Source organism: Trachymyrmex cornetzi, unplaced genomic scaffold, assembly GCF_001594075.2.
Source record: "Trachymyrmex cornetzi isolate Tcor2-1 unplaced genomic scaffold, Tcor1.1 scaffold468, whole genome shotgun sequence".
Classification (NCBI taxonomy): domain Eukaryota; kingdom Metazoa; phylum Arthropoda; class Insecta; order Hymenoptera; family Formicidae; genus Trachymyrmex; species Trachymyrmex cornetzi.
In genome coordinates, this window is record NW_017299487.1 from 204545 (window position 1) to 216737 (window position 12193).

General features: G+C 36.5%; 1 protein-coding gene across 1 annotated transcript in view; it reads right to left on the reverse strand.

Moving 5' to 3' along the window:
• NLG-5 (neuroligin 5) overlaps positions 1-12193 on the reverse strand; it is a 198298-nt gene that overhangs the window by 118329 nt on the left and 67776 nt on the right. Inside the window, exon 2 of the mRNA XM_018513400.1 lies at positions 7823-7872. The gene's annotated coding sequence lies outside the window, so the exon portion shown is untranslated. The remainder of the gene's footprint in view (positions 1-7822; positions 7873-12193) is intronic.

The window sequence follows — 12193 nt, forward strand, 5'->3', positions numbered from 1 at the left end:
CAAAGACTTGTTAGACAACAAAATAGGTGATTATAAAAATTTACTCACCAACTTTATTTTCTCAAAAATTGCTATAAATAATATATACAATGCTTGTGGTGCAAATCATTTTACACAACAAATTAATATTATATCAGTTATCTACAGTAAAAAAAAGAGATTTTTCTGCCGTGTCTTGTTTGAGTTATAAGCATTTTGACAATCAGCCCCGTACGACAACCAGCCCCGGTCTCCCCTACTCACTAATAAAATTCACTGGATAGACAATATGTTAATGCGTGTGTAATATTAAATACCTATCAATATCAGTTCGTTTTCATACAGCGCATATTTCTCCCTGTATTAAAATCGTAAAAGGAATTTTTAATCGTATTATCGTTAGGCTACGTTATCCGGATTTAATGGCACTTTTGTTCGGCATGTCGCGAATTCTGTAGTACCTGTCAAATTTGTCGTAACCATAAATCCCACCCGAAACGCGCTCGCATCGTTCCGGCGCGTACTGCAAATACCGGCGAAGGAACCGGGAATTTCTGGAGGATTGACGGTTGAATCTAAAGTTTCTTTACATAGGAGAGCAAAAGCGCTATTTTAAGACACGTACGTGCCGCAGAAAGTGCGCCGCCACTTTCAGACCTCACGAGGACCGTCGTCGCCCATCGGCCGTCGTCGTTTCTCAAGCTCGACGTCCACACCGTCGTCTTGAAAACGAATAAAAGCGCCGAACGCTCCTTTCGTTAAACATTCCCCTTCGGAAACGAAATTTTGTCACGAGACAGCTCGTAAACAGTTTCGCATTCCAGTCACTCGTCGAAAATTCGCTTCAATTCGATTCGACCGCGGCGACGGCGACGGCGACGGCGACGTCTATCTAGGAAGAGCTGCGGAAAAAGGGGCAGGCTTCTGCCCTGTGAACTGTCGATCCATTGGACACCCTCGACGATGCGATGATTCATTCGTGTTTACCCGCACGCTCGAAACTTCGCACGACATACGATGCCAAGCAAAAAAGACAAGTGTGCGCAGATGCGAGATGCATACGTCGGTTCGACGTGATGCATCGCGGTTTTACGCGTGACGATAAACGGCCCCCGTCGCACAGCCATGCAGGTTTCTTGTCGCAACTCTAGAGATTATCTATAATACCTACGTAAACTGCACGCGATTTTATCAGCATTATACTATCGGCTCGCAACCGAGGCTTTTTTACACCGCGCTAAAGCATTGTTGCAACGAGTTTAACGTAAGAAACTTAAATTTGAGCCGACGTCGGATTAGGAACTTCATTATCGTCGATGTTCAAATAATGTCGCGGATATTTTTATCGATGAATACATTGTTTTTTTTTCTTTTTTTTAATTAAAGAATACCGGCAGCTTTTACCGTTTTAGCATTTAACAATTTTATGCGAACGATGTGTTATATATTTTGTCGGAGCTTTTAAACGGATTACAACGTGCTTGCTTTCGCGATCGTATTACCGTCTGCAAAAGTTTTTACGAATTTACGGGTCGATGAGTGCGATGTTAATGACATTCCCATTAGCAGTTTCCAGTCCTGAACAGCTCAAGTTAATACAACGACTTAAGTTTGTTCGATAATTACGTTCGTACGTGACAACATATCGAGTTAGCTAAAGGAGCTTCCCTAAGATCAAGTACCTGATATCGGAAAACTTCTTTAAAAGACTGATAACGAAAGGATATCTCCTCGTAAATTTTATTTCTCACACAACATCCGCGGTATCATTTATGGTTGTAGAGTTTTGAAATTGATATCTCAATATAACAAGATAGTTTTTTTTTTCGAAAAGAATAAATTTCGATAAAATGAAAATCAGAACAGCGAGAGATACAACTGATTTCGCGTTTATTAATGATGAAAGTTATTAATAAATATATGTAGTGGATGAGCTGTGAAAGATTATATTAAATTCATATATGATAAAAATAGAATTATAATTATTATGTTCTTTTTATTACATAAATTAAATAGAAAATATTACGATGTATATGTATATTTTAATGTGAAATATTTTATACAAAGGAATTAAAAGAAACTTTATTACTTTCTTGTATTAGTTTTAATAACATTTAAATTTAGAAAAATCAAATACAGATTTCAAATTATACGAGAAAAATAATTGAAAAAAGAAAAAAGGAAGTAAAATAACATAATTAAGTTATTAGCAATTATTTTATTGTTATTTATTGTAATTTTTCTATTGTATTTTTTCACCTTTATTTTGGTTTGTAATATTTTCTATTGACATTATTTGTCTTTATTTCATATACATGTAATGCACAAACATTTTATTCCAATTCTCTGATGTTTACATCAAAATGCGTCAACAAATAATAATACTTGGGTACGAGTTTGAATTTTTTGTGCGTACATTTTCATACAATAAATAAACGTACATATTGTATTCGGTGGATTAAATATTACAACTAATCCGTTTCAGTTCATTTTAATATAATGGATCTATGAAAAGTTCTATTTATTTATAATATATTTCATATATCTCTAATAAAAATTTCATGGATCCAATATTTGACATTAAAATGAGGCATGATACATCATTCACCGAGACGACGTGTAACAGGGAAGTTGCAACTATGTAGTAACTACTACAACGATCTGTAAAATACAGATACAAGAAAATTATAGCAATGAAATAACTAAAATTTAAAAAGAGAATTGTTGTCCGTACATGAAATAATTATGAACGATTTCTGTGACGAATAATTTTATGATTAATTCCAAATAAAACAGTATGTAATGAAATATTCACACTCTGGACTACCCCGCTGTTGCCCAATGCCTATTCCCAGACCTCCTCCTCCTCTCCGATTCCTGCCAGGTTCGTTGCACTCATACAATTCACACGAAAACACGGTTAATTACGATCGCGCCCACGCTAATCATCCGAATCCAACGATCGCGCGGTATTTCACATGGTTCTCTCGAGTTAACCGTGTCTGCGATCCCCCAAATACATAAAACATTATTAAAGAACCAATATATCATTCACACATGGTTTTTAATCGTTCGAAATCGTATCCAACGAGTCACATGTTATTTCATACATAATTCTCACTCTGAAAATTAACCGGCAAATTTCATTTAAGTTAATGGAAGCTGCAAAGCCTGAGATACAAGAAACGTTCAAGTGTTGTTATATGCGCTAGTTACGTTCATTGCTCGCATTTTATTGTAACGAAAAGATTAATTTTTAAGTAGGTCGTTGGAATGGCTATACAGCACGCCAAGTATACTTTTCTTTAAAGTCTTGTTCTGTAAAGAAAAATAGCAAGTATTTCCCGGATGCCCAGAAGTCTTAAAGTTCATTATTTTTATATTCCTCTACCTCACAAGGTACAACTATATATATAATATAAATTTACCTACAACATAATATACTGATAAAAAATGTAACTATAGAATTAAAAATTTTTTAGGGGTGTTTTCCGAGCATCCTGTTTATGAACTTGCGTAACTTTAAATCATCTAGCTACTTAAATAAAGGTTAATGTAATTCTCGTTCTTCACGTATTATACTTTGATTGTTGCTTTAAGTTGTACGAGACATTGTTGGCGCTCAATTATTAATTGTCAAAAATTTGCTAGTTTATTACAACGAGAATCGCTAATTGTTCAATGATTCCAAGAAATATTCACACAACAACTATCATATCTCATATGCTACGTTCGAGGAGCGTCATGAAAACTATTGCGCCTATTCTATCCATGTTTACATCTAATGAACGATAAAGATCGAATGATATTGTACGTACAATAATTCTGATAACGCTCTCACTGAACGCAGTCATACAGAATTATATAGAACGACTCTCGTAACTGCCTGCCCACACGAGACTGCAAACGAATGGTTACGTGGCGACCTTGCGTACACAACGCTCTGCAACGTCAAAACAACAAGAGCTGGGCACCGAGTGGTTTCTACGAAATATTTCACGTGTTACGAAACAAATGCATAACGAATATCGCGAATATACCATTCCTCGCATTTTTAGAGTGATTTCAAGCCGACTGTTTCTGCACAGCGAATCGAACATATATATCCAAAGACATATATTTCATCTAGATAAAATAGACGTTTACGAAACTTGACTTATTATCATTATTTTACGCCATATTTTCGTATCCCGAAAAAATAACGTTCAATAACGTTCAGTTTTACTTCTCTCAATTTTTCAAAATCATACAAAATTATAATCATTCCTCTAAAAATGAAAAGAGAAGAATGATAATAACGAATTATATAATTTTTCAATTCTAAAACAAAGAAAGCTTTTTATATTCTTCTTGAAAATTAGAATTTATAGAATTAGATTTGTTACTTTTCTTTTTAAGCGGAATACTTTAACGAATTTTCCCAATTTCCCACGATGAAAGACTGACCAAAAATCAGCGAAAGATGCAACGTGCAAACAATTTGAAATATTTTTGTAATACGGATATACTATTACTTTGAAAATTTGTTGAATTTCTCGAGGGGAATCCGTCGTCTGACCATTTACATAGCACTACTACTGAATACAGAACGGGAACCGGACTGCATTGCAGCAGCAACAAAGTCAACGCGCGTTCTGCAGCCGCGGCAGCAACAGCGTTGGCAAGCAAGCCGGCGCGGCGTCGGTTGTATGAAGCTGACGGGTGTCGAAAGCGAATTACCACCACGAGACCCGATGGTTCTCGGTGCACGTTCGTTGCGGCACTTCGACACTCGCGCGATCCGGAGTCTGGGATGTAAATGGGCCCCGACAATCGCGAAAGTGGAAGGCTTGCGCGTGTATCACTCCCACGGCGAATATAACCGGCGACACGCGGAACGAAATAAACAGCTGCGAGAAAGTGTCGGTGCAACAACGAGCAACTTCGTCGTTTCGTAAGTAGATCCTGATTACGCACGCTAATTAAGTTGCCACGTGCGTTCCGAACCTATGTCACAATACATTAAATCATACACGAATTTAATTGTATCGCGATGAGAAAATCGGGATTACTTACAGCGAGTAAATTATGGAGAAGTGGGAAGGGGATACGAGAATAACTTTTACCGGAGTCTAACTTGGGAGAAGAGACTCATAAAGATTAACTATACCATGCTAAGATTAAACATACTTTACAAGTTAGTCCAGGGAGAAACCGTAACACCGCAACACTGGAATAAAGTTCGCGATAAAAGATCTACTAGAGCGGGCTGCTCTGCATTTAGCGACACTTCATTCCTCGGCAGAAATGCACGATGACCCTGTCTCTTTCTCTTCCGTCCTCGCTTTTGTGCCACAGCTCGCCTGGCGCCTTATTCTCACGATATAATTGTCCCAGAACAAATGAACCAGTCCCTTGCCTCTACCTCGTCTCGTAAGAAATTAAAAATTTTCAGTGGCTCCCCCCCCCCCTCTGTCCCCCCCCCAAACACACCAAAACCCACCTCTAGCTCGATGCGGAGAAGAAATAGAAAAAAGTACGAACACACCGCTAAACGAGATCCCTTTGACGGAAATTAGAAGAGGAAATTTCGTTTAAGAGTAACTTCATCTCCATGGAATTTCAAAAATTCCACCGTACCTTTCGGCGCAAATAATGCATGACGGTTTTTTTAACAATCGAGAATTACCCTCAATTGATCCTTTTATTATTACAAATGAAAAAAGAGAGATTTTCTATCGTAGCGAGTTTTTTAATGGTCAGATATTCAAGCGAAACGCGTCCTTCGACTGACATAAATCACCGTTAGATATCGAAGAAGCAATGATACTCGATCCCTTGAGTTAAATAACATTTTGTTATTTTTAACTTCCATATGTGTCAAAACATAAATCAATCCGTTTCTGTGATTGAATTGCTTAGTTTTTTTTTTAAGTAAACAACATTCATATCAACGTATGCACTTAGTAAATAATAAATAAAATTTGAATCAAATGTAATACATTTTGAGTTAAATTAAATTGTTAACTCCATTATTTCAGTTAAATTAATGACATAAGAGTAGTGGCGGAAATAATTGAAAACCACTGAAATTGGGTGTAATTTGACGTCATGAATTTAATAGTGACGGACACAACAAAAGGTCACGATGCATTTTCTAATCGCTCGATCGATACGGTAATTGTTGATCCTCGAAATTACCGTGTAGGCGAGCGCGTTATGCAAATGCGGCTCAGACGCCATATAATATTTTCATGATGCGGATTCAGCCGACCGCACAACTAGCTGCTTGCATATAGTACGGAGGCCGTGATATCGGTTAAACGAGTTTGTCTCGTCCGCCGTCCACTGGTTGTCCGCAAAATCTGCAAATAATTCTGTGACGACCTTCCGCCGCACGGCGAAAGAATTGCGATGAATTGTGTTTAACGACGTTTGTGGCGATCCGGCTCTCCTGCATCTGTGCGGTATTTGTCATCGATCGGCGTTCTATACGTCACAATACTCCTAACTTAATCTTTAGTTAGACTTTCTCTCCCGAAAACTAGCCCTCTATTATTTGTGATTGAATTCGCCAGAGAAATCTCTTTATTATCAATTAATTATTGTCAATATATTTTTGACAATCGAATTCTGTCACAACCGCACATTGTCGATTATCCCATCAATTATGGATCGGATTAACGAGAACTCGCGTTATCATAAATCCAGGCTAGGCATCACGGCTGATCAATGTTGATTACGTGTGGCTCCTCGCAAGCGGTGTACCATCTCCCTTCCATAACATTTTATTATCTCCAATTTCGGCGCGCCAAACGACATATAGAATATTCCATTTATTTGACACCGATATTTCATGTCGACCAATTTTCCAGGGTTGTATAAAACTAAACTTTTGTGTTGCGCGATATAGTTATTTACAACGGTCGCATGAAATACACACATCGACGTCCCGGCATAAAAAAAAAAGATATGCGGATCAGAGTTTAGAAAATCGCGTTTACTCTCGTTCAGCATTTTTTTCCAATATAAATGTGTTGAACAAATAATGTAACACGAAAACGATCGCCGACTGGCAAAATTCTTTCGTAATTTGTGCCATGTGCATATAGCATTATTATAAATTTGCCGCATTTTACGTGTACAAACACAATTTTCCACGTTATTAAATTCCGAAATAGAAACTTCAGATTTTTATTTCATTTTTACAACACAACTATATTTTTGCTGAAAGCGAGTGATTGCCACGTAATACTTTATTATTATTCTCATATAACTGCTCATAAAATCGTAATTACTATTATTATTAATGCCTTTTTGATAATCATTGTGAAACACTCGCTGATTGCAAATCGCGAATTTTCGAGTGATTAATTATCCTGCGCTTTTACTGTGCTCGCAACGAATCGAAGTCGTTTAATTCACGAACGGCAGCGTCGACCGAATAGTCGATCGATGCCATTTTTTCCTATTTGCGGCTCAAGGCTTAATCCGTAGATAAGCTTCGTGTACACGCAGAAACATACATCTGCGTACATCCGCCGACATACATTTAAATTTTCGCGAGTAAAGCCAAGCTTGCAACGACGTTCGTTTTGAATAGAAAAAAGGGTTGAGCCTAAAATTGATGGAAACGCTCCGAAGCTGTTAGCGGACTGTTTAATTTTAACGTTCATAGAGCTTTGCGTTTCTATGCATCATCCAGAGATGCAGTTTCGCATTAAATTTTCGATTTCCATTTTTCCATTTGATACTTTCGCGGGATTATGATAATTTTTTTCTGCATGCGCACATGACTTGATCTCGTTCAAATGGCATCGAACGTAAATTAAGTTTCCGTAGATTTGATTTTATAAAGTCTTACCTTAGAAATTGTGCAGTCTCTCTAATGCGACGCAATCTAATGCAAAAAACCTGTAACAAAAATATGGAAAATGTTAATAAACACAAAAGGAATAAAGTAATAGCCACTATTATTCAGCAATGCTAAATAAATGATAATTATTGGATAATCCGAGTGGTTTCCTGTATCATAAACGTTATAAATTAGCGTTGATTATTATGGAAATTATTCTCATTTGCTAATTATTTAAGCAGCGTAATCATTGAAACGTAATCATAAATGAAATTCTCTCATCGAGGATAGAATCGACATAAAAAGGATATTCGTTTTGATCTCGATGCTTTAGTTATAATTCATAAGGATTCGGACGCGATTATAATATCGAAAACCTGCCAAGAAGAAAATGAAGAAAGAAGAAAATAATCCACCAAAAAATGACATTCGTTTCATTCATGTTTCTGTCGAAAAAATGTCTATTTCATGATAAATTCATGTTAAATATGCAAATATTCAGGTTCATTTAAATGATACAAAATCTGATAAAATCCAACAAGATATTACGCAAAGAAACATTATTATAAACGCGAAAAAAACATTAAACTTCGTATATTAATTTATTTATAATTAAAATATAAATCCATTTATCTATTTATTTGTGTTTTGCGAGTGATATTTAAACTAATATTTTGTGTATATCAGGAATAAATCAACAAAGATGTTTTTCATGATTAAAATGTAAAATTACATTGCATTTCTACTTTTATACACATTATCAATCGATTCATAATATTCAATTAATATTATAACGATAACCACCATATTTTCGTATAATTTATATGCTAATAAACAGCGCAGCAAATTTTACATTCGCGCGAGATATAGGATGAAGTTTGTCGCAAATACTAAATTTCAAATTGTCAAAATTATATATATTTATATAATTCTCTCTCTACCCCCGTATATTTATCTTCAGATAGTATATGTATATAATTAATATATATATATATATATATAGTATATATTGCTTTCTTACTTCAAGTGACAAAAGAATTCGCAGAAATTTATTTTTCAACTCGATAGAAAATTATTGACTAATCAAATAAAATATTACAGTAAAAAGAATATATTAAAAAAAATATAATTAAATGTCATTTTTGTCATTTTTATTTCACAATCCTTAAAAAGTACCCTTTTCGAATTGTGATGATTTTACGAATATTTTTTATAATATAAAAATCTTTAATAAAGTTAAGTTGGTTTCACTTTCGACGATTGATAAGACGATTCTTATTCAACTAATTCATAGTAATAATTTGAAAATTAAATTTTTTGAATTGTGTCACCTTCCAAGTTTCGAGTAAATAAATAATGTATATGTCAAAATTTATATTAAAAAAATATATATAGGAATTTGTGTAAAAGGATTTTCATTCATCACGAGATCCTTTTCTTTCGCGGCCGCAGGCAGGTCGACGAATGGACAAAGCGAGTTGGGAAATATTAATTTATGACCAGGACGAAATTATGCGCGCCACTAAATCAGGACCGCTGCTCTTTTGTTCGAAAATTCCGGTCCTGGTCCTGGCGCCTTCAACTGGTAAACCGCCACCACCGTCGAGGAAAGCATCCATCGTCCTTCGCGCGCGAGGTCACGGCATCGCCACTCTCTCATCCCTCTCGCACCAGCATTTACCCTGATTTCAACACCCGCCGATAATTGACTGTCTCGGCAGGCTCAGGTTAAGACTTTGTGCGCACGGGCGATATCAGTCCCGGGCAAATCCAGGCTCGCCCGCCGGAACTTTGAGACGCCACTCAGAAATGGAGGCTACATCGTCTGAGTGTCTGTGACAAAGAGGATGGAACGGAGATAACAGTAGAATACAGAAAAACGCAGTGAGAAAAATAGCTTATGTTGGTGGAACGCTCCCCATTTTGGACACGTGTAATTTTTCACCCGTTTCGTGGATCGCCCTTGTAAAAAAAAAACACATTTTTTTTTATTTAGATCCTCTCATTCGCACTTCGAAGTGACAGATGTGTTATTCTCGACGTGAAATATTCTCTATACTCACGAGGATATTTCGGGTTGACCGTACTTTCTCCAATTTGATTTTGATATATTGTTAACGAATAACGTTAGACACGGCTTTCTGTCTGATATGCTTCTCTCCCCCAAATTTAGTCCTGTTGTGCAACGCTATTGCAAGATTTACTGGGTAACGTCGCGTTCGAACGGCGCTGGCATTAACTATTCTAATCTACGTTGTAATTTATTGTCAGTACGGCAATACGTGTCCGCGACGTTAACTCCCGGTGAAGTATCAGCGTGTTTACAATATCGCATGAAGCGCGAACCTGGGACGTAATCTCGCGTCGCTCTTACTTGCGAGAAATTGAGTATAAACTTAGAGTAATTACCTGTTTTCGCAGATACACGAGAGAGGAGGAAGAGAGAGAGAGAGAGAGAGAGAGAGAGAGAGAGAGAGAGAGAGAGAGAGAGAGAGAGATGCATCCAATTTTTATTCCCATCCGGTCGTTGTTCTAGAAACGGCGACATCCTTCCGCCAGCGGCGAGGACCGTACATTAGGCTGACGGAAGAAATTTGACATCGTGTACGATAAGTCGCTGACTGAGTAACGAGCATTCTTTTTATCTCGTCTCCCGGAGATTTCCAATCATTTTATGCAAATCCACGGCCAACCGAAAGCCGATCGCCATCAGACAAGCGTCTTTTAATGACATCGGTATCGCCATTATCGAATACACAGCAGATCGTTAAGCTCCTCGAGCTGTAAAGAAGATTATACGTCAGCCGGTTAATCTAGTTAGCGCGTATTGCGCAGTTTCATCTGTCATCTGCCATAAATTTACATTTGCCTTTGTATCATTCTGTTATATACGACTCTTCCATACATAAGTTTTCTCTCTCTCTCTCTCTCTCTACGATATATTGAAATAAATAAATTTCAATTCGAAATACATACATTCAACATATAAATGGAACTAATAATTTTATATAAAAAAGTATTTAAAAATTTAGCTAGTTACAAATATAAAAATAATTTTGTTGGACATCAAAATAATATAGGGTAAACTCGGGTATGATGGCCATAGTTTTTTAAAATGCAAAAAATACAATTATTCTTGTTTCTTTTTAACAATATTTGGGATATTACTTTCACTGAAGCTTAAAGTAACAAATACTATCGAAATTAAAGAGAAAATACTTAACAGAACTTTAATTTTATCAAAATATTATAAAGTATGCATTGGCTATCTTATCTGATTTTTAGGGAAAGGATGGCCATGATATTAAGAAAGATAGTCATAGTATTTATAAATAAATAGTGAAAATAAAAGTATTAATTATAGATCACTTTGTAATTTACGTACTTTTATTGTGTATGTAATGTTGATTATGGCAGCTTAACTGTAATTTATTAGACATTATAACAGTTTTTCGTGCAAAACTTTGCAGATAGTCGAAAGAAAAAATATTAGATAATATTAGATAATATTGTTATTTTGAATTATGGCCTATGGCCATCTTTTCCGTATGGCCATAATACCCTAATTTACCCTATAGGACACTTAAACTGGTTGCTAGAACATCAAAATCATTTACAGCATTGTTATCAACGTTTAAGCGTTCTTAATTACTTTGATGGTTTAACACAATTATTTTCAGATATGTATCTTAGATAATTCAAAGTGTTGTTCTTTTTATGAAGACATACAGAATTTATTGTCTACGGCGCGATTGCTTTTTACCGATGTAACAATAATCGTATCATATCTCATCCGCGAGCTTCAGATCATGCATGGCTTGAACACTAAGAACAACTGATTGCGCGCTCATCCCTATCGCTGAGTCTCTTATTGTCGCGCCCAACTCCCCGTAGTAATGTGTTAAGTCAGGTATTATTCGGCAAAGCCGCATAAATCCCCCTCTGGAATACATTACAGTCGGTTGTAATGCGGTGAGGCGGGAATAATATGATTTGCATAGAATAATTCCTGGCGCAATATGCACTCGTTCGGTAGTATCGTCTCCTCCTCGAGTCAACTCGTGCGGCATGTTTTTGTTGACAATGAAAAAAAGACAGTCTCTCGCGTGGCCCTGGGTTAAGTGGAATCTCTCGCGAAGTGCAAACGTACATCGTGTAATGCACACTGGGTGTAATGTATTCGATGACACAAGAAGCACGTCGTTCTATGCGAGAATAATTGTCCACCCCTCTCTCTCTCTCTCTCTCTCTCTCTCTCTCTCTCTCTCTCTTGGCTGGCAATATCTTTTATTTATGAGCTCTCCGCTAACCCGCGAGTTCGCCACGTTTCTGTGATCCGCTGTTTTTATCCGACATTGATCTGCCTTGGGATTCCCATAC